General features: G+C 43.7%; 1 protein-coding gene across 6 annotated transcripts in view; it reads right to left on the bottom strand.

The window, feature by feature from the left end:
* LOC141950492 (carnitine O-palmitoyltransferase 1, liver isoform-like) overlaps window positions 1–12,084 on the bottom strand; it is an 81,401-nt gene extending 69,317 nt beyond the window's left edge. For 3 of the 6 annotated variants that reach the window (XM_074885373.1, XM_074885372.1, XM_074885368.1), the window contains exons 1-2: window positions 11,689–11,813; window positions 8,362–8,546 (exon numbers count right to left, since the gene is read on the bottom strand). The gene's annotated coding sequence lies outside the window, so the exon portion shown is untranslated. Of the gene's footprint in view, window positions 1–8,361; window positions 8,547–9,041; window positions 9,062–11,476; window positions 11,521–11,688; window positions 11,814–11,981 lie in introns of those variants that run through there. The other 3 variants (XM_074885369.1, XM_074885370.1, XM_074885371.1) reach the window with 3 other exon arrangements.
* Between the last annotated feature and the right edge of the window lie 13,340 nt (window positions 12,085–25,424).

Here is a 25,424-nt window from a genome sequence, read left to right on the forward strand (position 1 = left end):
GATTCTGTTTATGTGTTTATGGCTCAGCTTTGAGGATACAGCCAATTTGAACTGAACTGTATGCTCTTATTTATCAGCTCATCTTCATAGCTTCTTTCTTTCCATAATGAGCATTTCTACGTAAATACCCTGGAAGTTACCCCTACTCATCATTAATTCAGACTGATGTTTGAGCACTTACAATCAGAACACAGATTTTTGCAGACAGGCTCTATGTATAACACTGAAATGGTCCAAACTACATATTCTCGAGACCATCATGATTCCAAAGTCTTTCGCCCACATTCATAGGGATCTGGTGCAGTTGGGAACTGTCAGTGTTAGGTCAATGGTTGGACTAGATGATCTTCAAGGTCCTTTCCAACCTAAATGATTCTGTGATTTATTAGCTTACCAAAACTTCTGTGCATAATCCTAAAACAACACTGTCTTAGAAGTATGACAAAAAGGGAGAGGAATCCATAATCCCACCTGTAGGTCAGGGTTCAGGGGTAAGTTTTAATTTCATATTTTTACTGGCACAAAACACAATATTATCAATACCAAGTGTTTTAAGGTGGCACTTGCATTTCTATTTAAGCAAAATCAAAAGAAAGAACAACTACTTCATGCTTTTTGATTCCTAAAGGCTGAAATGTACATTTCTTTTGCAAACCTGAGGCTTAGACTTTGTAATTAAACTTAAATTCTGGTAGACGTTCATCCCCTGCAGCATGGAGGGCTAACAAGTGCAGTTTAGCTGGGCACTTCAAAAACAGTTTATTATGACCGTAGTGCTGCTCTTCTAGTCTGTAAATATTCTACTATGTCAATGTCATCTGGAGTACAAAGAAGGGGTGCAAAGGTGTACGAGTAGACAGCTAGGGAATGCTGCAGTAATAGCAGGCTTAGGAAATACACAGTATAGGAAGAGAAGGAGCATCAGGCAGAAGCGAACAAGATAAGTGCTGTTGTGCAGCATCTAGTAAGGTTGTGACCAATACGTAGTGACTGTTTGCAATATTTAAAGTGTTTATCCCTAGACCAGCCTGCAGTGACCAACCTCTGCAATACAACTACTACGGCGGCTGATGGTAATTCACAGATCTCCCAAATCCATCAGCCACTGCTCAAGTTTTAGAGGTTGAGCCCTGGGTGAACCAGGCTTCTGGGTTTGCAGAAGGGTAGCTAAAGCTCACAGACAGCATGCAATTGGATCCATGCATGTACAGCGTCCAATTAGGACAACAAAGAAACCAAATCAGCTTTGAACATCAGTTTCAAAACCCTTAAGACAAGCCCCGTGTGCCCTAGTAACAATTGCAGTTTGTAGTACTTAATGACTCCGCCAGTAACAACTGCTTATTCATGGGGGCCTTGCTGTAGACAAGTCTCAGGAAGGCAGTCAGTTGTGCATTCACTCATTTAAATTGTGCATCACGCGGTCAACGTTGAGGCCAAAACTACACGACAGCAATAAAACAAGAGACAGGCAGTAGTAACACATGATGTGCCCTGGACTCAACAGGGTTTGCAAAAGGGGAAAGCACTCAAAGTTATGAATGAATCATATGTTTAGCAGTGCTATTAAGACTAGGATTTAAAAAAATAAATAAATTAAAAAAAAAAAACAACTCACACCACAAAAACAACTATACCCCCATATGGAGAATCAGGCACCTGGATTTGTCTCAAGAAGCACCGCCAGGTCCTCCAGTTCACTCATGGAATTTTGCATTCTGGAATGTCAGTGTCTTAAGATCAACTAGTTTCTATTACCCTTTGACTCCCCTGTGACTTCTCAGCCTGGGAATTTGTAACTATCCTCCTCTCTGTTTCTGAAGAGAAAAAATTTCAGGAACCCTTCCCTTTTTAGGCACAGGCATTTCTACTGCCCAAGGCAGAAAAAGATTATAAATAGCATTAATCATAAACTGTCAACCCAATATTTTGATGAATTGAAACTCAGCATGATCAGAAAATTAAACAGGTTTCAATAAAGAAAAATATTCCTTATTCCCAAACGAAGAACTATTAATCCAGCAAGAATTAATCCTGAACCAAGTAAACAAGCCCTGAAAACAAAGACAAATCTAGTTCTAGGACTGTATTACTTGACCCTAAAATGTGAAACAATCAAAAGGCTTGTTCCTTTTTATATCCTTTTCCTCTACTTCAGAAAACTCTAAGCCTTTAAGACTGTTCTGAATTATGACGGCTGGACACCAAAGACTTCCTGAAGTCCCTTTCTTTGAACACTTATTTTCCTCCTCAAAGGCCAGTTCAGCCCTAAGCCGCTGTGCACTTCCCCTCCTCTGCATTCCGCTGCCGTCACGTGCTCGCCAGCAAAGTGGGTAAAAGGGCACAGGCCAGAGGAGCATGCGTTGGGCTGAGAAACTTGACTTGCCCATGTTAAAGGCAGCACCCACATCAATTAGCTAGCTAACACCGAAACAAGAACTTCTTCTAACTTCTGGCATTTTGGTCAGCAAAACACTTCTGTACAGCATATACTAATTAACCTCATTCCCAACAGAGCTATAAACAAGAGCCTGGCCAAGTCTTACTAAAAGGGGAAAAAAAAAGACACAATAATTTATAAAAGTAATTTAACTATTTTCATTCATTTCAGTGTTCTCTCATAATATTAACATATCTTAAAACACACACTTGCCCCTTAAAACTTGGTGTCTTTTTCTTTGCTTTTAATTAAAGGAGAAAGCTGTATGTTCCTTGCTCTTTTCTGGTTTTACTTCAGTTCAAACATGCTGTAACAGCTGCAGATGTTTCTCCTCTTCCCTTTTCATACCTTTGCTCAAGCCAACCAAAACTTACCACGATTTTTTTCCATTGTTATAAACAAGTACTGCTAGGTTGGATGCCACTTTTAAGTCAAGAAAACACCACGCAGTAGAAGGCCTAAGCACTGATAGACCTGACGGCCTGAAAAACTATGCCTACTATGCACAAAACCTCCTCAGACTGCTATTTTTGCAGTTTCAAGATATTTACACTACAAAGACCGAGGTTTAACTCACAGACTGCTCACAGACCTTACGATTTCAGGTTGCAGACACTGAACAGTCAACTCTATATCAGGGCTTACACGCTCCTAGAGCCACGGAAGATGAGGGCTCTGGAAAATCTGAAGCTAAGGATCCCATGTGCAGGATGCTTCTATTTAGTCAGGCATGCAAGAATTCACTTGTGGTTGGTAATGCCTCTCTGAAGCACATAGCACAGAACACAACGTCTAAAAGACAGTGAAAGGAAGACCATGCGCATCTTAAAAAGCACCAGGCCATGATACAGAGGTATTACAGTAGATTGCACAAAACAAGCTATTAATTCCTGAAGCAGTTACCTTTGGAACTGCAACAGAGTATGAACCTTCCTACATTTCTGTAGATTTCATAAGCTTTATATGGATAAAATGAGTGCTAAAAAAGCAAAGTCACTACCCCTAACTCAAAAAAACCCCAACTCCTCTACTTTAAGTGGATATCCATCTCACATCTTATCTCAGAACTCAGCCACTTGCTTCCCATACATTGCTTGGCTCATGCAATCCTTTTTTTTTTTTTTTTCCCCTCCCATTTCCCATTCCTCTTGGAATAGGGAAAACCTTGCCATTTCTCCTTGGTAGGAGTCCAAACATCCACTGGAAAGAAATATATTATTTAAACATAGTTTTCACATCTAGAGTTCCTTTCCTGCAAAGGAAACAAGGTAACAAATGCAGAGAAAAACTGGAGAGAAATCTTATTCACATGATCCAGAATAGCTAAAACCTTCCTGAAAACTTAATTCTACGACTCTCACTTGCAAGCTACTTCAACAATGTATTTTGAGGCTCTCCTCACAGATTTTTGGCATTTATACTTTAGCTTTTACATACAGGGCATACACCTGTCAGTAACCAAACTAAGCTCACAAAACATTTCTCTCCAAATATTCTACAATGACTATCAAAGGTTGACAGTTTTCTGGGAAAAGCAGTGACTGCTGCATACAGTTTCTCTGAGAACATTGCTATGTACACCCCACACAGGTTTCATACTGCCAGAGCCCTCAAACAGACACCCTTGGCATCCAACCCACAGGCTGTTCATAGATGGGGGCAGACTTGCAGCATTACATGTCCCTGTGCTGAGAGCTAGAACATGCTGCATCTTGAAGTATGATGGTAGTTCTGAATTCAGAAGCACCTGGAAGCCCTTATAACTTCATGCAGATGCAAAGTGCCACCAATAAAGCAATGAGAAGCATCTTATCACTAGATAGCGTTTTTGACTCCTGCCAAGTTCCTACTAGCAAGATTAAAAAAAACCCAAACCAAAACAACTCAACCAGAAACCCTACCTCAAAGAATTCTTCGCTCCTTTCTTAGAATAAAGTTACAACTTCAAAATTTAGCTTAGCACTCAGGTTTCAGATAGGAGTAGAGACTGGTGAGGAGAAAAGAATGATACTAAATCACTTACAATTACATTGTTTAAGGAAGATTTCAAAATGGGAAGTAGAGAGAGAGATTAGATCAAAGAACGTTAAACCCAATTTTAGTTCAGAAACATACTAAGAACTATATTAAGATTTCCATTTAAAGCTAGACACCTTGAACTCAGAAGGTCCTGGGAAACCAAGCAAGTACCCCAATGTCTCCAAACCCGTTTATTTCAAAGAGAAAGGGAAGGAATTCCGTTTCTATCAACATGGAAAGCAATGAGTTCCTGTCTGAAGGTTACAAGCAGCCATACAGAATGGGAAAAAAAAATTCTGGAGCTCTTGCAGGTTCTAAAAAGACTTCAACTCTGAAACTTGTTTAAATATTGAAAACACTGAACAAGTTTTATCCAGTATTTTATTACCTACGCATCAAATCTCCCTTCAGGAGATGAGCTTGCTACAGCTTTTGGAAGAAAATAGACATCCAAAAAGTTTCATTTGTATGTTATTGATTTATATTTTGACATTTTAGTATAGATCACTGAATTCCAAGAGTCTGAGGACAGACTTAATGAAATCAGAGCCAGTATTAAAACACTAGCACACCCACACTGTATATGTGCTGAGACAGTGATCAAGTATTTTCTCTCACTGGTTTAAGCTATTACTATGGAAATTTGCATATTCTACTCTCCTAGAAAGCCAAAATTATGAATGCATTGTTTTATACAAATCAGTAACTGTTTAAGCTCAAATCTGTTGATTTCATGTCAGATAAAGTGAATTCTAAACATTGAGATGTCCATCCAAGTCTCTTCATGCATTATTCCAAATTTCTCTTCAGATTTGTTATTGATGCTCCTGCCAGTCCAAGCCTCCAGTACCACCAACCCAAAGTAATTCAGACTACCTTATAGCAGCTAGATAGTATGTTTGCAACGAAGTGATATCAAGCGAAGCACAAAAAAAGCCGGTGTCAACATCCTAAAATAACTTGCTAGAATGTTAGTTTACTTCCACACTTTGCCACCAACTACTGGTTAACGGCAACATTGATCTGTACAGCCATCCCAGAAGGGGATGCAATCTATGGATAATCAAGGCTGCTTGAATTTTTTGTTTTTGTTGAAAAAAGACTCATGCAAACAAGGTTCTAGCTGTCAAACCTATCTAAAAGGTTGAAGACAGCAAAAAACAAAAGCAAAACTGCAAATGGATTTACAAGTACAGGGACTGAAACTGGAAGTAGTGGCTGATAGACCAGAGGATTTCACTGCCATCCAGAGGGACCTTGACAGGCTGGAGAAATGGGCAGGCTGAAACCTTATTAAGTTCAACAAAGAGAAGTGCAAAATCCTGCACCTAGGGAGGAGTAACCCCATACACTAGTACACACTATAGACTGACTGGCTGGAAAGCAACTTTGCAGCAAGCAGCAGCCAAGCCAGCAAGGCGACCTTGCAGCAGAGGCAGCTAACAGAATCCCAGGGTGCATTAGGAGGAGCGTTGCCATGAGTTGAGGGAGGTGACTCTTCCTTTCTACTCAGCGCCGGTGAGGCCCTATCTCGAATACTGTGTCCAGTCCTGTGCTCCCCAGTAAAAGAGAGAAATCAAACTACTGGAGTGTCCAGTGAAGAGCCACTAAGAGGATGAAGGGCTTGAAGAATCAATCCTATATTTTTTATACACTTTTAACTGCATACCTGGCAGAAATGCTTTATGAAATTTAATATCGGGGTTTTCATAATAAATCTGCTTCAGAAGTCAAACTCACTTTAGAACATTTAAGACCTGAACAAGAAATCCTGTGCTTCAATTGCCTTAAGTGAAGAGCGTACCTTGAAAGTCAAATTGGTAGTAGCAGTCAAACATTCAAAAAGAGCAAGTTTTCTGCAGCTGACAAAAAGTACTATTAGTTTGGAGGATAAAAGAAGCTGGATTTTGCGGTAGAATTTTTACAGAGATTTTGCATGAACTTTTCATACAATGATTCATCTGAATTTTTCAACATTATTCCAGTAACTTCGCCTTCACTAAAAAGCACCAGCGTGTCATTACACAACGTTTTTAAATGTATGTTGTTTTTTTAACCACCACTACATTGCCTAATGAGAGTCTGCTAGTCTTAAGGCAGCAGGTAGATTTCTGGAGCTGACCCTAAATGCCACATATACCACAGTGATATGGTGGGAAACATTATAAACTCCTAGTAAGAAATAAGCCCTTGGAATTTAATGTTACATGTATATACCTATGTAGCGGAAACACTGACTGTTCCTATCAAATTAAGAAAGCCTGTATTATCAATAATAAAACCGATGTTACTTCAGTAAAGTGTTTTCATGGAGTTTGCTATACATGCAGTACCTTCAGACACTAAAGTATATGCTGTACAGCATCATCCAGCACTGACTCAGTAACTCATCCACTCTTATGCGAGTGCCTACCTCCCTACCACTATCTGAAATAAATACCAAAATTCTGCCCTAATGCTAGAGGGTCGATTCAGTAAGGCAGCTAACCAGAGAATGCCAAAAGGATGCTAAAACCATTTTTACTCATGTGCATCTGGTGCTCCTTTGATGCACAGCTGAACAAAGTTAAACCTAAAGCTAAAGAAAGAGCATTCAGTTTAACAGAAATCCAAACAAAGATCAAAGTTTTCTAGAGTTTTATGCCTTTCAAAGAAAATTCAGGTTTTGATCTATAAAAATCTTCAGTAAACAGTATAAAATACACAGCTCAAACATTTAAATATATGACCAAAAAGACTGCCTGGTCTCTCCTGTACCTGTTTCTTGAATATTCTACTAGCTAATGGCACTTTCTTGCAGTGTATACTACACCTCTGCAAAAAGATAACAAGATATCAAAGCCTTAGAAAGAGTACAGAGCTTATTCATAGTCCACGTGATATTCCACAAGGTGCTGACTTCTGAACTTACTATAAAGATTAACCAGACATTGTTATTTGCTTGAGAATTTCTAAATAGCTTCCTTGCATACTAACCTTCAATAATATCTAATCATGCTTCAGCATATAAAAAGACACTGATACTTGCTGTTCAGAAGCCTTACCAATAACTCACCTACCTTACAATGATTAATCATTCTACAGATACAAAATCATTATGAGAAATCTGAATGAAGCCAAATCATTCCAGTGCAATAAGAAGTCATGTGGATTAAATTCACTCAACAGGGCTTCTCAGGTGAACCTAATGACTACGGCACGGAAGTAAAACAGAAACCAAAGAATCACTCTCTTTTAATACTTCAATTAACATAGCATTCCATCAATTATCATTTGATCTGATGAAAACAAAGTTAAACTGACAGGTTCTCTCATGCCACTTTGTGACTGACACATGTTAAAACCAGTTTAAGCCTCCTAAAAGCTGAATCTGTTGTTTATGCAGCACTTCTCTCTCATAGGGTCCCCAAAGAAAAATTATTATTCTGTGACTGAAGTGGCTTAAGATAGAAGCCTCTCCTCTGATAGCCCTCATTTAACAGGGAAATTTCAAGTTCTCCTCTTTGGTTATCGCCAGTCATCGGCTCCAATCCTTCCCACCCTCACCTACAGCTGACAGCTGGGGTCCCTCAGAATTGCAAATGTCTTGAAGGATTTCTCACACCTAAAAAATGAACAAATGCTGTGATTCAAGCCAAGGCGGAAAACTGAATACATGTATGAATACATGCCCAGGTACAGCAGCACCGGGACCTACCGCAAACCTCACCCACAGCAGACAGCGTGAAACCAGAACAGCGAAGGAGTTTGCAGTAACTTGCTCCCCCACTGACAAACCTATCAGCTTGTGTCCTGTCCTCAGCAGTTTTCCAAGATCCCCTCCCCAAATTGTAAACTGGAACAACAGGCATATACAGAAAGGAAGAGGTAATAACAGACCGATGAATGAAACGTAAGCATACCTGAACAGCTGTCTTCTTTAAAAGCAGGCTTGAGAACTGTTTGTCACACAAATCTTCTGTTCCACAAGCTCACTGCAGCTGGGATCTTGAATGTGTTAGGACACAGTGAGAGGCAGATTCATTCCAATGCTGCTAGCTCCTAACAGACATCACACTACAGCAACGGCAAACAGTCACTTGTAGCTCTGAAACAAAGTCAAGAAAAACAGTTTGAGCTTTGATTCACACACAGCTTTCAACTGCTCAGAGGGACTGGATCAGACTGGAACCATTTGAGAAAAACTGATGGCAATGTAGAGAATAGTCACAAACAGTTCTGAAACACCATTTTCCGTTATGCTGGATGAATGTGTTATCTGGATTGATCTGTCTTCCTTTAACGGGTCTGAGATGGTGAGGAACTGTGGAGTGAAAGGAAGTTCATCTGCTACCCACTCGGTCATCTCTGAGGGCTCCAACTAGTGATCACTAGCTAGTGCGATAAGCAAGGTGATCTCACGGGCCAGACTCCAACATCAATTTCAGCTTTCAATTTAAGACATCTGAGCGTTTGCCTGCAAGTTTTAAACTCCCATTACAGTCAACACAGATGACATGAAGATCTCTTGGAGAGATGTTCATAGAACAGACTGTTTTTACTGGCATTTCCAGGAGAAAAGCCACAGAAGTTGTCTTCTCACCTGATCAAACTGGAGACAGTCAGGCAAAGAAACAGAATCTGCCTACAGCAGATGTGTTAATTACTAGGCCAACACTGAGCAATATTATCCCTACACCTTCTGGATCATAAGGTCTCTCTCCTCTTCCCAAATAGCGCGTTCCTGTGAAAGATGGTTCCAAATGATACACTTCAACAAAAAACCCAAAACACTGACATGCTCCACAACTGTAATCAACACAGGAACTGTCATGTTATTTACACTTTTTCCCCCTATACAGAGTGGGACATACTATACTGTTCCTAGGCCTTTTAGATTATTCTAGTCTCTACTGCGGTACGTTACGCTGTTCACATCCCAGCAAGCTACCCCCTCTGACCTTCTAGAAATTTATAATAATTACAGAGTAAGAGATAAGCACACAAAGCTAAAACACTGCACAGTTATACCATGCAGAAACCTCCCCCACGCCCAAAAGGCCCTAGATCTGGGTATTTCTTTTTAATGCTGCTATAAAAGACATACTTAGGCATTTAGATTCTGTGAGTTTTGTCCCTTCTCTCTTCCTTTGCACTAATGAGCTTCTGTGCTCACGCATAAAGAAGAATTATTATCTTCTCCGTAACAACAAACATTTCTGGAATCGCAAGACTTTCATGAGACATGCAGGATGTCCCATTTTCGGACTTTGGAGATGCTGGAAAATGAACAACAACGTTTGGGGACCAAAGGCAGACTGAATGGCTTCTTGCTCCCACAGCAGTTCAATGATCATTTACTGTACAAGGTTGAAAGACCCGAGAAAGGTCCTTCAGCTGTATGAGGCCGAAAGACCGAAGCACCAGTTCCAAACAAAATTACAAATAGTTAAACTGACCATTGGAATCAAAGTTAATGCAGACTTGGAAAAAGAGATCTTGTTTTTCTGAACATGTGAAGTTCAAGACTATGATACAGCATGCTGCAGGACACAAAGACAATGGGTTTGGAATATTAAAAAAAGAAAAACAGTTTTTGATTGTGGATTTGGGGGGGGGGGTGGTGGATGTTGGTTTTTTTTTTTTATACAGAAGCATTCGCTGAAGTCGCTTTTTCCCAAGGTTTTCCCAAGCCAGTCACGCTGGGGATTCAACACTCCGGCCCCCGCTGCCCGCAGCGCACAGAAACCCCCACCCCCCCGCCGCCGCTCTCACGTTCCGCGGGGGCTGCGCGGCTCCGCGCGCTCCCACCGCCCAGGCGGGGACCCGGGGGGGGGGGGGCCTCTGCGGGTGCGTCCCCTCCCCCCGGCGCCCCGCCCCGCCCCGCGCGAGGCCGCTCACGTGACCGCTCCCGAGAAGTGGGTGAAAGGTCGCGCCGCCGCAGCGCCGCGCAGCCCCGCCCGCACCCCGCGGAGAAAGGGGTGCCCCTAGCTTGTGCAGCCCAACGGTTCTCCGTGCTAAAACCCCTCAGCTTTTGGGGTTGCGGTTTTCTTTAACCAAGAATGATGTTTTCTTCCTAGAAGAAGCTCTTGAACCAAGGCTGCAACACCCCAAATTTTAGAGCTGAATTTTAAAGGTCAACTTACCTTTCAAACCAAGTCACAGCTACGACAGAGCTTGATACTTATGTAGTAAAGTTACATTTCCTAAACTAAGAGATCCACCTCGTACTTGCCCACAACATGCCCTGTGCTATCACAAACTGGTAGTTACTGGTTTATATCACTATATGAACATGCTCACAATAGGAAAAGAACCTGCTAATTACTACCGAAGACTTTTTATACAGATAACATCCACTCACAACGGTCTGAACACACACCCAAGAGCTTGCAGATCTGGAAACTGAAGAGATCAGACACTCAGGAAAAAATAAATTAAGGAAAAGAGAATTAAGGCATTAGATCTTCCCCATTCTCAGTGCTACACTGCTACAAACGTGGTGAGTTTTCTGTACGGTAATCTCCTCCAGACTGCAGTTTCAATACAATTGTCCTCTAAGTGCTGACAAATTGCCAGATAAGAGGAAGAATGAGATATTTGTCTTGATCCTACTTTGCCCTTTTCTCTTTCCAAAAAACCGTGCTTCCTGTATACAGTTCCATCCGCATTTGTGTAGAGGTTATAACTGAAATCATGTTTTAGGCTGATTTTTCTATTTAAACCAGAAGACATAGCGCAAAATATTAAGAGTTGTGCAAAAACGAGGCAGGAAAATGGAGTTCCAAGATGCTACAAGACATCTCAATCTACCTTTCGCAACAAGTCTAATTAGCATTCGCATCCAGTGAACGTGCCACGCCACCAACAACATACACACAGGTAGAAAATGTTATTTCTCAGGAGCAGGTCGCAGGGACTGCGGGGTTTATGGGTTTCACAGCCCGCAATCACATGAGCCCCCGGACCGCCCGCCCGCTCTCTCTCACACGAACACACACAACGAAGGACTCGGTTCACACACGGTTGGAAACCCACCGCCGCTCCCGCAGAGCTGAGACTCGGCCGGTACCGGGTCAGCGCAGCCCCGCTCCGCCGCGGCTCCCCCGCGCCACAGCCGTGGGTCCCCCCCGCGCCCTGCCCGGCGCAGGACCGCGCGGACCCTCCCGCCGGGGCGCCAGGGCCAGCGCTGCCGCCCTGCCCTGCAGCGCCGGGACGCCCCGCTCGGCGAACCGCGCTCGCGCATTTACCGCAGGACTTCGCCTTCGCCCCGGAGGAAGCGCCGCCTCAGCTAAAGTCGGCGGGACCGATCCCGCCCGACGCCAGCCCCGTCCTCCCGCAGCCCCGGCAGCGCTGCGGACGCGTCCCGGCCCGGGGCGGGGCGGGGTGGGGGGGGGGGAAGGCGGGGCAGCGGCCCGCAGCGAATCCGCCGCACCCGGAGGAGCCGCGGCCCCCGCACCCCGCTCCCCCGGAGCTGAGCTAAGCCGCGCCGGGAAAGCCCCGCACCTGCGCGGCGCTCGCGGCCGGCCCCCGTCCCGCTCACCTGCCGAGGCAATGGCGGTGACCGGCGCTCGGGCGGGCCGGGCCGAGGCGAGCGGCGGCACCAGCAAAAAGCCCGTGAGGAGGCGGCGGCCGCTCCCCGCCGCACCCGCCAGCGCCCCGCTTGCCGCCCGCGCCGCCATTGGCTGCCGCCGCGAGGGGCGGGACACGGCCCGGGCGGGCGGGGCGGAGCGGCGGGAGGGCGGTGGGCTGGGGGGGGAGGCGCGGCGGGACCTGAGGGGGAAGTCGGGGCAGGGAGCGGGCCCGGGGCCCGGAGGCGGGAGGCCCCGGGGAACGCCGGCGCCGTGGTCCCAGAGCCGTCCCGGGGAGAGAAGGTGCGGGGCTGGCGAGGAGACAGGCCCGGGGGGCGAATGTGTGTGGGGAAAGGGGCGCCGGGGAGCGGCTCGGGGCTGCCGAGGAAAACTGAGCCCGAGCCCTGGGGTGGGCGAGCCCAGGCCGTGGTTCTCCTCTCGGTCCCTGGGCCAGGCCGAGGGCACCGGCGCTGTTGGTGGGGCTGCGAAGGGGCTTCCAAGAGAAGATGAGGGCCACCAACAGCGCTCGCTCCGGGTCCCTTCTGTGTGGGGACATTCCCTGGAGGGACTTGCTTTTGGTAGGTGAGGAGCTCCCGGCAGCAGGAGTGTACAGCCCCGCTGGGGGGGGCTGCCAGAGGAAGGGGAGGGCAGAAACAGCTGGAGATTTGGGGTGCAGCCATGGAGGCAAAATGGCCTCCCTGGGGAGGACCAACCCACCCACTCTGCTCCAGCAAGTACTGGGGTTTGAAGGATATAAAGTACACTCAATACATCTCGGCAAAAGTAATTGTATCCTTTTAAAAATGCAAAATTATGAAAGTAATTCAAACAAAAGCATATGGACTGTCTCAGGGCGCAATGGCGCTCAATTTGGAATGAGTCACAGAATCATCTCCGTTGGAAAAGCCCTTGAAGCTCCTCCAGTCCAACCATGAACCTCACACTGACCGTTCCCAACTCCACCAGATCCCTCAGCGCTGGGTCAACCCGACTCTTCAACCCCTCCAGGGATGGGGACTCCCCCCCTGCCCTGGGCAGCCCATTCCAACGCCCAACAACCCCTTCTGCAAAGGAATCCTTCCTAAGAGCCAGTCTGACCCTGCCCTGGCGCAGCTTGAGGCCATTCCCTCTTGTCCTGGTGCTTGTTCCTTGGCTCAAGAGACTCATCCCCCCTCTCTGCACCCTCCTTTCAGGTAGCTGTAGAGGGCCATGAGGTCTCCCCTCAGCCTCCTCTTCTCCACACTAAACCCCCCCAGGTCCCTCAGCCGCTCCCCATCAGACCTGTGCTCCAGACCCTGCACCAGCTCCGTTGCCCTTCTCTGGACACGCTCGAGTCATTCAATGGCCTTTTTGGAGTGAGGGGCCCAAAACTGAACCCACTCATCGAGGGGCGGCCTCACCAGTGCCAAGTCCAGGGGTAAGATCCCTTCCCTGTCCCTGCTGGGAACAGTCCTTTCTAAATTCGTGATGAGCTGGTCCCACTCAAGAGCTCAGTGCTTGAATATCTGATGCTTTGTTTGATTTCAGTACGATAACAGCAGGAAGACTGCTCTGCCCCAAAAGGAGGTCATGGCCTCTCAGACAGCAGTGGTGTCAGAATGAAGTCTCTTCTTTGAACTAGTACAAGTTGGGATTCATACATTTTTCCCTTGTGGGCAGACCCACCCAGCTGCACACTCCTGCCTGCTGCAACTTCCAGGATGTGGCTGAAGGCTCCAAAACACACAAACATATGACCAAATCCAGAAGCGTGGACACTACAGACTAAGCCTCTCCCTTACCCGTAAAATCATGCAATGTCAGTGAAAAAAAAAACCCCACGCTTCTGGTCAGAATTTTCTCTTCTAGTGTTCTGTGCCTAATGATGTAATTTTAAGATGTTATTCTTTCAGAAGGAAACATAAAGCCTAGAAGAAAGCAAGGGGAGGAGGAGAAAAAGAACCAGGATTTAGATCTGGTTTTGGGGGGAGAAAGAAAACAAAAGAATAAATCACTAAAAGCCCAGCTACACCCTCAGATTCAGCAGTATTCATATCTACATATTTTTAGCTATAGCAGATAGGAATTTAATTCAAACAGTTACAGGAAGGTAATTATAGCTTAAAAAGAAAAAAAAATAATCTGCATTGTTTTCATTATGCAGAAAGGCAATCTAAGATGTCTTGTTAGGTCTTTTTTTTTAAATCTTCCACGTGCCTTTTACCTTTGAAGTATTAAAAAATAAACCAAATCTGCTTTTGCTCATTCTACCAGGAATTTCGTCATATCTTGGTCCCCAGTGAACATTTTCATCTACGCATGAAATCAAGGAGGGAATCAGTCATGAGATGTTGGTGTTAATGATTTTGTTCTCCAAATAATTGTGCAAGCTGTCATGAATTAGGGAGCACCAAGGCAGAGGGCTTACTTTAACAGGACTGTGAGCTCCCTGCAGCTAACCTTGGTAAAGACATGAAGAGTACTGCGTTACATAAGCCTGCAATGTTTGCAACTTAGCCAACCCTGGCTTGACTGTTTAGCTGGCAAATGCAGCTTACAGATAATCCTGTGAGTAGATCCCGGTGGTCCTGACACTGACACCTAGGTCAGGCTCTATTTACCCATTAACCCACAAGGAGCAAGTTAGATACTTCTGAAAGACTGTCCTAGTCAGAATATTGTGCATATTTTATTGTGGCAACATACACTGCTGCAGTGCTCTATCTCCTCTACCAGCCAGCTCCCTCAGCTGAGGGCATAGGGTGATTCTGCCTCTCTGGCTGCAGCTGGAGTCACCTGCAGGCCTGCAGTGTGGCCCGTGCTTCTGCAGCAACCTGTCACACCTCAGCGAAGTCAATTTTTCCCCTGTAACATTATGAGTATCAACAGCACAGACCACGTATGCCTGGTGCTGTAAGACCTCCCTAGTGCGGTCCTTGTAATCCAAAGAAATCAAAATAATCAATGGCAAGTCAGCAGTACCTCCGCAGACTGAAATAAGTCCAGCTTACCACAGTGGATATGCAGCTCTTGAATTCAATACATTTGGTTATCTTAGCCCAGCCCTTCAAGACTTCCTGGCTTCTGTACATGCAACACGGCTTCTTTATAGCAGCTTTTCTTATCTAGTATACCTACCTTTCATTATTTCTGTCTATTTTTGAACAGATTTTAATGATGGCAAAGTATAAATAGCAAAAAACCTTAAACCTGGATCTGGTCTGGAAACCTGGCTATCTATCTCCAGTGTAATTTTGTGTTGTTCTGTTTTGGTGTAGTTTTTTTGAATTAATTCTGTTTCTCAAGTTGCTTAAGTTCAGCAGTTTTAATATAGACAAGCAATTCTCTTTGTTGTCTTGAAACAGAATTATTCTGCTTATTGGAATTGAATTGTTCAAGACCTTCAGAGCACAAATATATTGGGTGCAGTCTTAGCTGCTTGAGCAGATATTTTCCCAGTTTGCTTGCTAGTCAAAACACCACTGCAGTTTCATTTTAAACAGGAGCAAGAGCATTTGTTTTTTTCCTTCATGTTATCTCCCATGATATTTGAAAACAAAGGTTCCCAGTTCATAGTTAGGATGTAAGCACAGGTAAGTCAGCGTCCCACAGCAACTTGCCACTGGTAGCCTGAGTGGCAAAACAAATTGGTAGTAAGTGAACTGAAGAACAGCTCCAAAATGTAACTTTTTGTATATAGGTAAGTGTATGCATGTTTGTACAGCAGAGAGCCAAGGGTGAGAGCAAAGTGGGCAGGGCAGGGCCCGCCCGGACGAGGGCACCTTCCCATGGCACCTGAGCAGGGTGAGCAGGACTGGCCCTGTGACAGCAAACAGGGTCGGCCACACTGTTAGACACATCTTTGGTGATGAGGCAGATCCAGGGCTGTCAAGATGGAAAACTGAGTTGGGATAAGGGTCCAGATCGGCAGGGAGCACGGCCAGGTGCAGGGAGAGCACCCAGGATGAGAGCCTTAGCTTAAAAGCTACTGCCAAGCAACGCGGGGAGCCCCGCTGGGGCCTCGCAGCACAGCTTCCCCCAGTAGCTCATTTCCAGGCCAGACACCTGCACTCTGTCTAAGCAGGCCCAGAGGTCTGGCAGCCAAAAGCCCAGGAGGGTTGGAGGGAGGATATCGCATACATGTGTGCAGATTCACAACATGGCTGCATTTACCTTTCTGTGAGATGATGCAGGAAAAGTGAAGGCCCTTACAAAATGCAATGTCCGAAAGGGTACAGGATTTTTTGTCAAGAACAAAATGTTGCAAAACTGTGTAGTGCACATTACTGACTGATTTCACATACCACGATTAATGCCCATGCCTTGCCACATCCTCAGTTTCTTACATGTTCCAGACCACTCCTGTCTCCCAAGCCCTTATTGCTGTGAGTCAACCCTCTCAGCCACTGTTGTCATACTGAATAACACCACATAACAACAAGCTCTGCCAGCACAGTAACATCTCAGACTGTGATCTGGCTTGATCTTTGTCCATTCTTAAATACTTTCTCATGAAAATACAGTAGCAATTCAACAGATATTTAAACAGAACAGGGTGAGTTGCCATGTGTTGCCCTGCTTTTTTTTAACCAAATAAAATGAATACTACTAACCTTCACTTGACTGAGTTGTCAACAGGGCTATCAGCCTCTCCTGTGACAGTCAGACCTAGCAGAGAACATATCATGTGCATCTGTGACTGCAACAGCAGAAAGATGTTTTGGGAAAATAAATATGCCCCTCTTCTCCTAGGCAATATAATTTTTAAAACTGATTATTCACTTTTAGTGTATTATTTTTTCTCAAGTGGGACAAGCATTTTGTTTTTAAATTCACTGATTAAGGAACTACAAAACAACCACTCAGAACATGTCACAAGTTTTTCTTAGAGTTTATAAATCAAAATAAAACAAGTGTACCTTTCCAGTTCTCTGTCAAACTAGCTAGACTTTCCAGTTTCCTTGCAAAGTGAACACTTGTAGATGCCATTTAAGCAGTAAGTAATGTGTTTTTGCTTTAGAAATGACGCAACGACAACTTTTCAGGTGGTGAAACCCCACCTAACTTCCCCAGATCTGATCCAATAATTCTCCGTGGCTAGGGTTATCCTCCCAGTGTCTGGTATTACTGTTTTGAACACCTGAGATAGTCTTACCTACTGTAACATCACCTCTGAAGAGATGACTGGAAGACCAAGCGAACACAAGCACTAATCAATATCCATTGAAATGTGGATGGGTATAGCTCTAATACGCTGCTGAGCAAAATGTCCATAAGCTTAGCAGGTACCTAAGTTTTTCAGAAAAGGTTAAATTTATAATCAAGTAACCACAGGTAGACCCGTTTGAGATTTTTCTAACAGTGTCTGAGCATCTTTGGCAAAAAAGTCCAAAAGAAATTAAGTGACATCTGTATATTCAAAACACCATGTTCCAAGCAAGTCACTGTCTCTCCAAGTTATTTTTAATACATGTTGACCGTAAGAGCAAAATGAATACTACTGCCATGGCATACAGATAAGATAGCCCTTCTGGGCAAGCTCGCAGGGGGTCCTCCGCTCAGAAAAATAGGTCAAGAGTTTGGTAGGAACATCCTCAGCAAGTGACAGATCTGCCCCCCACGCAGATTTTTAGATCTCCTGGTTTTCATTTGTCTTCTTCTGATGTCTCACTTCTTTTCTCTTACTTTGCATATTTATGACTCCTGCCTTTGTCCTTCACAGTCACATTGGGTGAGGAATATGGATCTCCTGCTACCATCCCAGATGTGAGGAGATGGCTGACATCCCAGGTGTGAATGACATTACTTACAAGCCTCACAGCATGTGCCTGAGGTTAACAGTAGCAAAATGGAGCCTGGCCAAGCTTTGAAAGGAAAGTATGTAGTTGGAAGTTTTCTAAGGCAAGGGAACAAGTCAAAAATACTGAAGGTCACAGTATATTAGAAAAAGCCAAAGTGAATGTTTCAACCCATGTTTGTGACACTCCCTAAAATCTGCAAAATGTTGAGAAGGAAAACTCTCTGGCCTGAAAATACACATCATAATTTCTAGCAAAGTGTAGAGTTTTATCTAGAGATTATTTGGAAGGTTTGTTTGTTCAGATTGAAGGATCTGGCAGATACTTTTGGGAAGACACCATATGTCCACTTGTAAAATATTTAAAATAATCCACTGTCAATAGAAAATCTGTCACTCAGACTAACTGTCACTCACAAATTGATAGCATAGTTTTCCTTAACAGTTTCAAATGTGAGGCATAACTAAAGGGTACCGCAGATTTTCTTGCTCACTGGGCAACCAATACTGTATATACTATTTCCTACTGTAATCTACTGGATGGAAGCAGAACTGTTTGTGACACTGGTATTTGTGACTATTTGATTTCTAGTATAACAGTCATGTGCCTTACAATAATTCTTAGACTGCATCCAGAGAGGTAAGGAGATTGAACGAAGCCTAAAATGAATGAAGTGAGTTCAATTCCTTGCTACTCTCCTTTAGGAACAAAGCGTATCAGCTGAGTTCCTCAATGGTACTCATAGTTCAAGATAAGCAGAGCACATGGGAAGCCATGCAAAACCCAGTCTGTGCCCGTGGGGAGCAAGGATGAGAAACTTCGCTTGATTTCACATGATTTTGCCATTTTAGACAGAATTAAAAATGCACAGGATAAGACTACATGCCTCCAGCTGAGTGGATTGAAAGACTCTCCTTCCACTTTCTTCATAGCTTTTGAACAAACAAACCCCCAAAGCATTGCAACATTCACTAGGACCGCTGTCGGTTACGTAACGTTGCTGTGTCAGTGCAGTCTTCTCCCTTCAGATGCCAGCAGTTCAGCCACAGGTGACTGAAGCACATCCACACTTCATTATGGCACTTCCCTTATTAACTGCCACGTGCACTCAGATACACCTTCCTTAGTGATGTGTACAGCTGTGTGAGGAGATGTTCTTCCATTCTGCCTAATGCTTCGTGATTGTCTTGCTTCAGAACACCTCCCAGAAAATACAGGAAACTTGGATCAGACCAACCCTGCCCCCATCAAGTTTCTCTTGGCATCTAATACCAGTGCCAGAGATATTTCCAAAGTAAGCCAGATAAAGTGTCCAGTACTGAACACCATAGTCACAGCAATCAAAGTAAGATCCACAGTGCTACTCTTTACAAAGACTGTTCCCCAACCACTGTTTCAGGAAAGAAAAGGATATTCTAACTATGCAAAGTCCTGAAAGAGGGCTCATTTTCATTATAATGTTCATGCCAAAGTAAAAACTATCTGTGCTGGAGCTGCTCGCTTATCGCACCAGTAGATTTCCATAAGCAGGCTGCAATATGAGCTCAATTCCATAGACTTTGTTTCAAATGTATAATGCATAACCAAGAGATTTTAAGGCCCTGTAGATTTGCAGCGTATGCAAGTCTCATCTTTAGTCAAAGCTGAGTGCACACATATGCTTAAAATCTACCTTTGTACCTTTTCTATTGAATTTTCTTATCTTTCTGTATCTGCAGTCATAATAAAGCATAATTCATTTGCACTGGGTTTCCTTTAACTTCTATAGTACCACCAACTCAAGCAAAGCAGAGTGCTGACTGGGTAAAAAGAGAGAAAAATGCTCCAGAAATTGGAGAAGGACATGAGAAAGCAAGCATGAGGCAGCTTGGGCATGGACACTGGAAGAAAAGCAGTTTAAAATCTCCCTGTGTAGTTGTACTGCGCATCCAGGTTACCGAGGCAGCTCCTCACCCGCAGCAGGAGTGTGTAGGCTGCTGCTGGGGGCAGGTCCAGCGTGGCACGATGCTCTGTGTGTTGCCCTTGCCACCACTGTTGGGCCTCAGCACCCTCCACAGCTGGTCATCTTCCTCTTCAGACACTCTGGTATGCTTGTTTGCTTGTTGTGGCAGCAAAAATCACAGCTCTTTTGTGGATTCATGGTACTACCCCTTGCATAAAGATATTTTAGTTCCTCACTCTGCTTCTGTGAATTCTGTTGCAGGATTCTGGCATTCACTTGCCTTCCTTTCAGCTCCTGTTGTGCCCTGTTGCCTTTGCTGGCCCTGATGATGCTTTGAATCTTCTTGCATCCTTACTTGGAAGAGAGGAAACGTGCATTTAAAAGGCAAGCAAACATTGCCATATCCTCTCAAAGTGGTCTCTAGGAACATTGCGGGGTTGAGGGGGGCAGCACAGCTGTCAAAGCGGTGCCAGATACTCACAAATAGTACCCAAAATGGGCAGTACCCACAGTTACGATGAGATTTCATAACTGCCTAAGGGAGCTATGGAACAGTGGAAACATTCTGATACCAGCCCTGGTTCTCCAAGAGTGAAGCAGCATAGTGTGATGAACTAGTTAGCAGACTGTCCAATAGTGTGCTTTAAATACAGTATTACAACAGATAGAGCCCAATTATAATGCTCAAAGCTGTAGCTGTGAAACCAGGATCTTGGTTAATGCTCAAAAATGTTTAAATTAGAAGCAAATCTTCCATTCATCTGCCATGGAATCTCTGACATCAAGCAAGATTTTGGTTTTTTTCCTTTTTTTTTTCCCCTATCAGAAACTGGCACCAACACCAACAAAGTCAATGGCTAGTTTTTACCACTAAGGCCTTATCAGAGAGGAAAATTGTTTAAAGGCTGGAGAATTACCAGGTTCAAAAGTTAGTTTGGGGGTTGTTTTATTTAATAGTCTTCTGTTGTGCTGTTTGTATTTATTCTCCTCCATGCGTGAGGAGACAATTTGTCACGTTGGTCTTTCTGTCTCACTTAATTGGCAAAATGTATTGCCTTTACATTTTTATAATTTCATATTTCCTGAGCACATTGATGTATCTACATATATAAAAGCAAAGCGAGTCAGGAAAAAGTGGCTTACACTTGGTGCAGAAGGCAGGGAAGTTTGTGGTACCCTTCACCTAAATGTAAGCAGGTGAAAGATTGGCTCTGTGGGTAAATAACTAAGAAAAGCACCATAATATTTTTCAGTTTCTAGAGAAATGGAAGTATTTAGTCACGTTTAAGGACCTCGTGTTTATCAAACCATCCTAATGAGTAATAAAAATTGTTACGGAAAGCAAAATGTTTGACTAACCTATTTACCAACATTAACTTCAGCTCCTATCAAGATGGGCAGCAGAAAGTAAAGCAAGCTGTGCACAAGTACTTCTGTGCTGTTTGGCTGACTCTGAAGTGATGCAAGCATCCAGTGGACTTTGTCCATATTTGTGACTGACTAGTTCAATTCAGTGTAATTCTGCTTAGTTTTGTGGTCGTACACCAGCACAAATTCTATCCCCATGTATCTAAAACACACATCAAGAGCTGAGAACAGATATGAAAAGGTGACTAGAAGCACAGATCATCAACATGCTTCACAGACAAGTTTCCCAGGACCTAAAGAAATATAATATATGTGACTCTCTGGGCTATTTACTAACCTGTAGGCAGGTCACCTTCCCAGGTAAGCTGTATCTGTCAGGCTGCTTTTCCGAGTACTGTCAGCCAGGGAATGACTGTTGCAAAGACCTGTGTTCTGCCTGCTGGAGCTTTTCACTCTGTGTCTGTGAGAATAAGTCTAGTTTGCATTTGTGCCTGGGAAGGTAATGAATTTAAGAATCACACAGATGACCTGCTAGATGGCTAGAATACCACCACACATAAATATCTTCCTGCAGTTTAATGAAGGAACAGAAGGATCAAGGGAAGAATGGCTAAGGTAAGAAAGCCATCAGCATGTGGAATTATTAAAAGCATATAGGGCTGAGATATCTGTGTTCTTCTATATGACAATATATATATCAGAAATTGAATTGGTCAGAGAAAACACTCCAATTGCACCCCTCCCTCAAAGACTATACTTTTCTGAATGATTTCAAATTAAGAATAGTGGAGAAAATATTGTGAAACATCACAATATTGTGAAACATCATAGAATGCAAGGAAAGTCTGCTTTCTACCAAAGTCCATGAAAACAGTAGAACAGTGTTTCTCAGAATATTTTAATGCAGGCTTAATGTTTGTGGCAAAGTGTTAATGACTTTACCAGTGACTGACTTTATGTGACTTTTCTAGGAAGCTAATATGATTTGAATCATGAACTTGATGCAGGAAGATTTTGTGTTTGGAAACGAATACATGAAAATGACTTTGTAGAAAGAATACGTGTGGGAAAAGGGCATGCTCTAGAATAATGTTGTTTTAAAAAGGCCATAATTATAAGTCCCTAATAAACATTCTTATTTTCATGAATCCTGAATTTGATTCAGGATTTCAAAGTGATCCTTACCTTGAAACCTTGGTGAGACACTGCACTGCCTCACATTAGGTCCTTAGTGTGCAAATATCACCCGGATATGTTATTGAACAAGCACTTTGTGCCACATGTTCAGCACCTGAGGGAATAAGATGGGGGCTACTGCCCTCGTGTGGCTATTGCTATGGAAAAAAAAGGTCATGGAAACACCACGCTTCAGGATTTAATCCAGCATAAAACTACTAGGAACAGGCACTCACAAAGCATAGATTGCACATCTTTCTCCTTGTGAAACTTTCTCTTCTTGCCTCTGAAGCAGCTCTGACCTGCCATACCCCAGCACTTGACTAGATGATCTTATATCGTCCGACTGTTTCTGGGCTCTTCTAAATCTGAAGAGGTATTTTAGCTTTTCTGTTTGGAGACAGGAAGGAAATCATAGATTCATTTTCTCATCCTTTAATTTTTGTGACCAGTCTTTTGTTATTTCATAATGTTCTCAGGAGCATAAGATTACTTGCATGGAGGTCAATGTTCTTCTTAAAAACCCAGCACAAAACATGTTTAAATAGTTTTTGATTACTGCATTTGAGAAATTAGCTAAATGCAGAAGAGTTACTCTGCTCTCATAGTTTTTCAGTACTTCTATCCAGCCTCTTTGAAAGTTTAAGGGTTTTTTTTATTTATTCATTTTTATCTTCGTAAAAACTCCCACACATTGCAGACTCCTCACAGATGCCTGCAGTTCTCCCCCCTCTCATGGGATTTGATCTGGACTTCCAAAGAGAAAAGTGCGCAGTTCTGCTGGGCTTCCTGTGAAAGTGTGCAAGCTGCATGAATATTGATGCAAATATGGTTGAACTCTTTTGAGATTAGCCAATGTTACTCACCCCCTGTCATCACCAGCTTTTGTAGAGAGGCTCCTGGCTGTATCCATCACTACTTTTTAGCAGCTATAATAATAATGCAATACAGATGAGCTTGCAAATCTCTGTTCGTTTCACAGGTGCATGCCTTCATAATCCTCCTCTAATACCTGGTGATTAGCCCTGTGAGCTCATGATTGACCTTCCCACATTGTACCTGCAGCCTTCAAGTGGAAATGTCACCCTCTAATGTAATGAGGTGCCAGCATTGCATGGAGGGCCATTACCCAGCAAAGATGTCCTTGCCTGGAGTTTTGTGTGTCCGTTGTCCACACTCCTTACCTGAACCAGGCATGTTAGGTAAGGCATATGGCACGTGCAGGAGCACATGTGCTATGTGTATGGCAGTACATGTGTAGGGTAAATATCAGCTGTACAACCTGACTTTACCGGGAAAACTTAGGCGTGTTCACCATTCCTACCCCTCCCTCCCAGATATTCTTGCTGCAGTCAAGAGACATCAGAGACCTTTGAGTCTGCCTTTAAAAATAAATGGTGGGGACAAATAGAGGGAGGGAGCCTTTCTCAAACAGCCTGTCCTTTCAAAAGAACGCCACAGGCACAAAAACACTTGGCACCCTTGCCCAAAATGGACTCTTGAACTGGACGAGATATATGGTTTGAGGTTTAGCAACTTATTTATTTCTCTCTCTGCAAATACTGGTGCTAGGACACTATCACCTACTCTGCTGTTTACCCTCCAGCCTGCTGACAGGTGGCTCAATCACATCTTGTTCAGCAGAATCCCACCAAATACCAGCCAGACATGGTGGAAGGGGTTTAACGACTGCTCAGGATGTTAACACAAGTCAAAACAAAAAGAAAACCAAACAACATGCTTGGTTGGTAATAAAATACTGGAGAAAGCATCACTGCTGGTGCCTCAGCTCTCAGGGGCCCTCCAGGGTAGCACAGGTTTTTTGCATGGCCCCAGACCATAGTCTGCACTGGTTAAACAGGACACTGACGGTTTCACGTACATGTGGAGTTTATGATTTCTGCCATGGAAGGAGAAAGCACAGGTTGTTCAGGAGGCTAAAGCGGGAATCCTGATAAGAAAAAGAAGGCCATGTAAAAGCAAAGTGATGCTTTTTAGGCCTAGCAACCCAGCTTAATGAAAAATCTTTCATCATCCAGGCAGCTGTCCCAACTAAATCTGCCACCAAGACAGAGTTCGTCTTACCTCATGGTGGTTCTCTGATACATACTTCACTAAGTGTGATCCCAAGTCCCTCTGTGGGCAGCAGCAACATATCCTCTTCCAGGCAGCTGGAGCACAGCCCACAGGCATTGCCATCACTCTCCAGGGCTAGGGAGCTCGCAACACTACGTTACGTTTACATAATTAATTTTTACAGACACCTAAAATGAAGTGAGATCAATTCCTCTACAAATAAGCTGATCCACTGATGTTTATTTACAGCGAAATACTGCCTGTCTGCTCCCACTGATGACCGCAGTGTGGTAGTTAGCCCCATTTCTTCCAGTGTCAGTGAAGTGTTATGCTGTGGGAGTCAGAGCTACAGATCTGGTCCTCTGACTATAACCTGTGTTCTCTCAACATAGCAGCGGAAGAATGAAACTTTTAATTTGAAATGGAAGTGGTAACAAAAGGAAAAACATTGAATTTAAAGCAAAATAATTTAACTTTGAAGCAAAATAATTTATGTTAATGAAGCAAGAAAGTTGCAGTGACTTATTTTAACTTAATTAAAATGACAGGGCTTCCCAAGAAATATCTGCACTTTGATGGGAGTCTCCTTTGAAATCCAACCCAGTTCACTTATTTCTCTTGGCTACAGCCACAGTGTGGCAGTGCCTGGGAGCCTACAGTGAACTTTTCACATGACACGCTCTGTGAAAGGCACTGGCTTACTGGGTGAAGAAACTACAGAAAGATTTACACCCACACTGCAAGACTGCTAATTTAGCCACCAACCCCACTAGGAGGGGTGACAAATAAGACAGAGTGGAAGAATGTGTATTTTTGGTGCATGTCTGCTACTTGAAATACCCTTCTCTGCTAGATGCCACCACCAGTTAAATTTCACAAAAATATATATATTTAAGGTATGGGGATAAGAAGTAACACAGTGTGAAGTACCAAACAAGTTGTTGTGAGACATGCAGACTCAGGACCAAAGGCACAAAATTGTGCAAGAATCTCCTGTAACTGATGACTTATTAAACTAAGGTGTGCTTATGGACTACAGGGGTTGGTTAGTTACCTGCTTCCTGGAAGTACTTAAG

The sequence above is a fragment of the Strix uralensis genome, chromosome 15 (assembly GCF_047716275.1).
Source record: "Strix uralensis isolate ZFMK-TIS-50842 chromosome 15, bStrUra1, whole genome shotgun sequence".
In the NCBI taxonomy this organism is placed as follows: Eukaryota; Metazoa; Chordata; class Aves; order Strigiformes; family Strigidae; genus Strix; species Strix uralensis.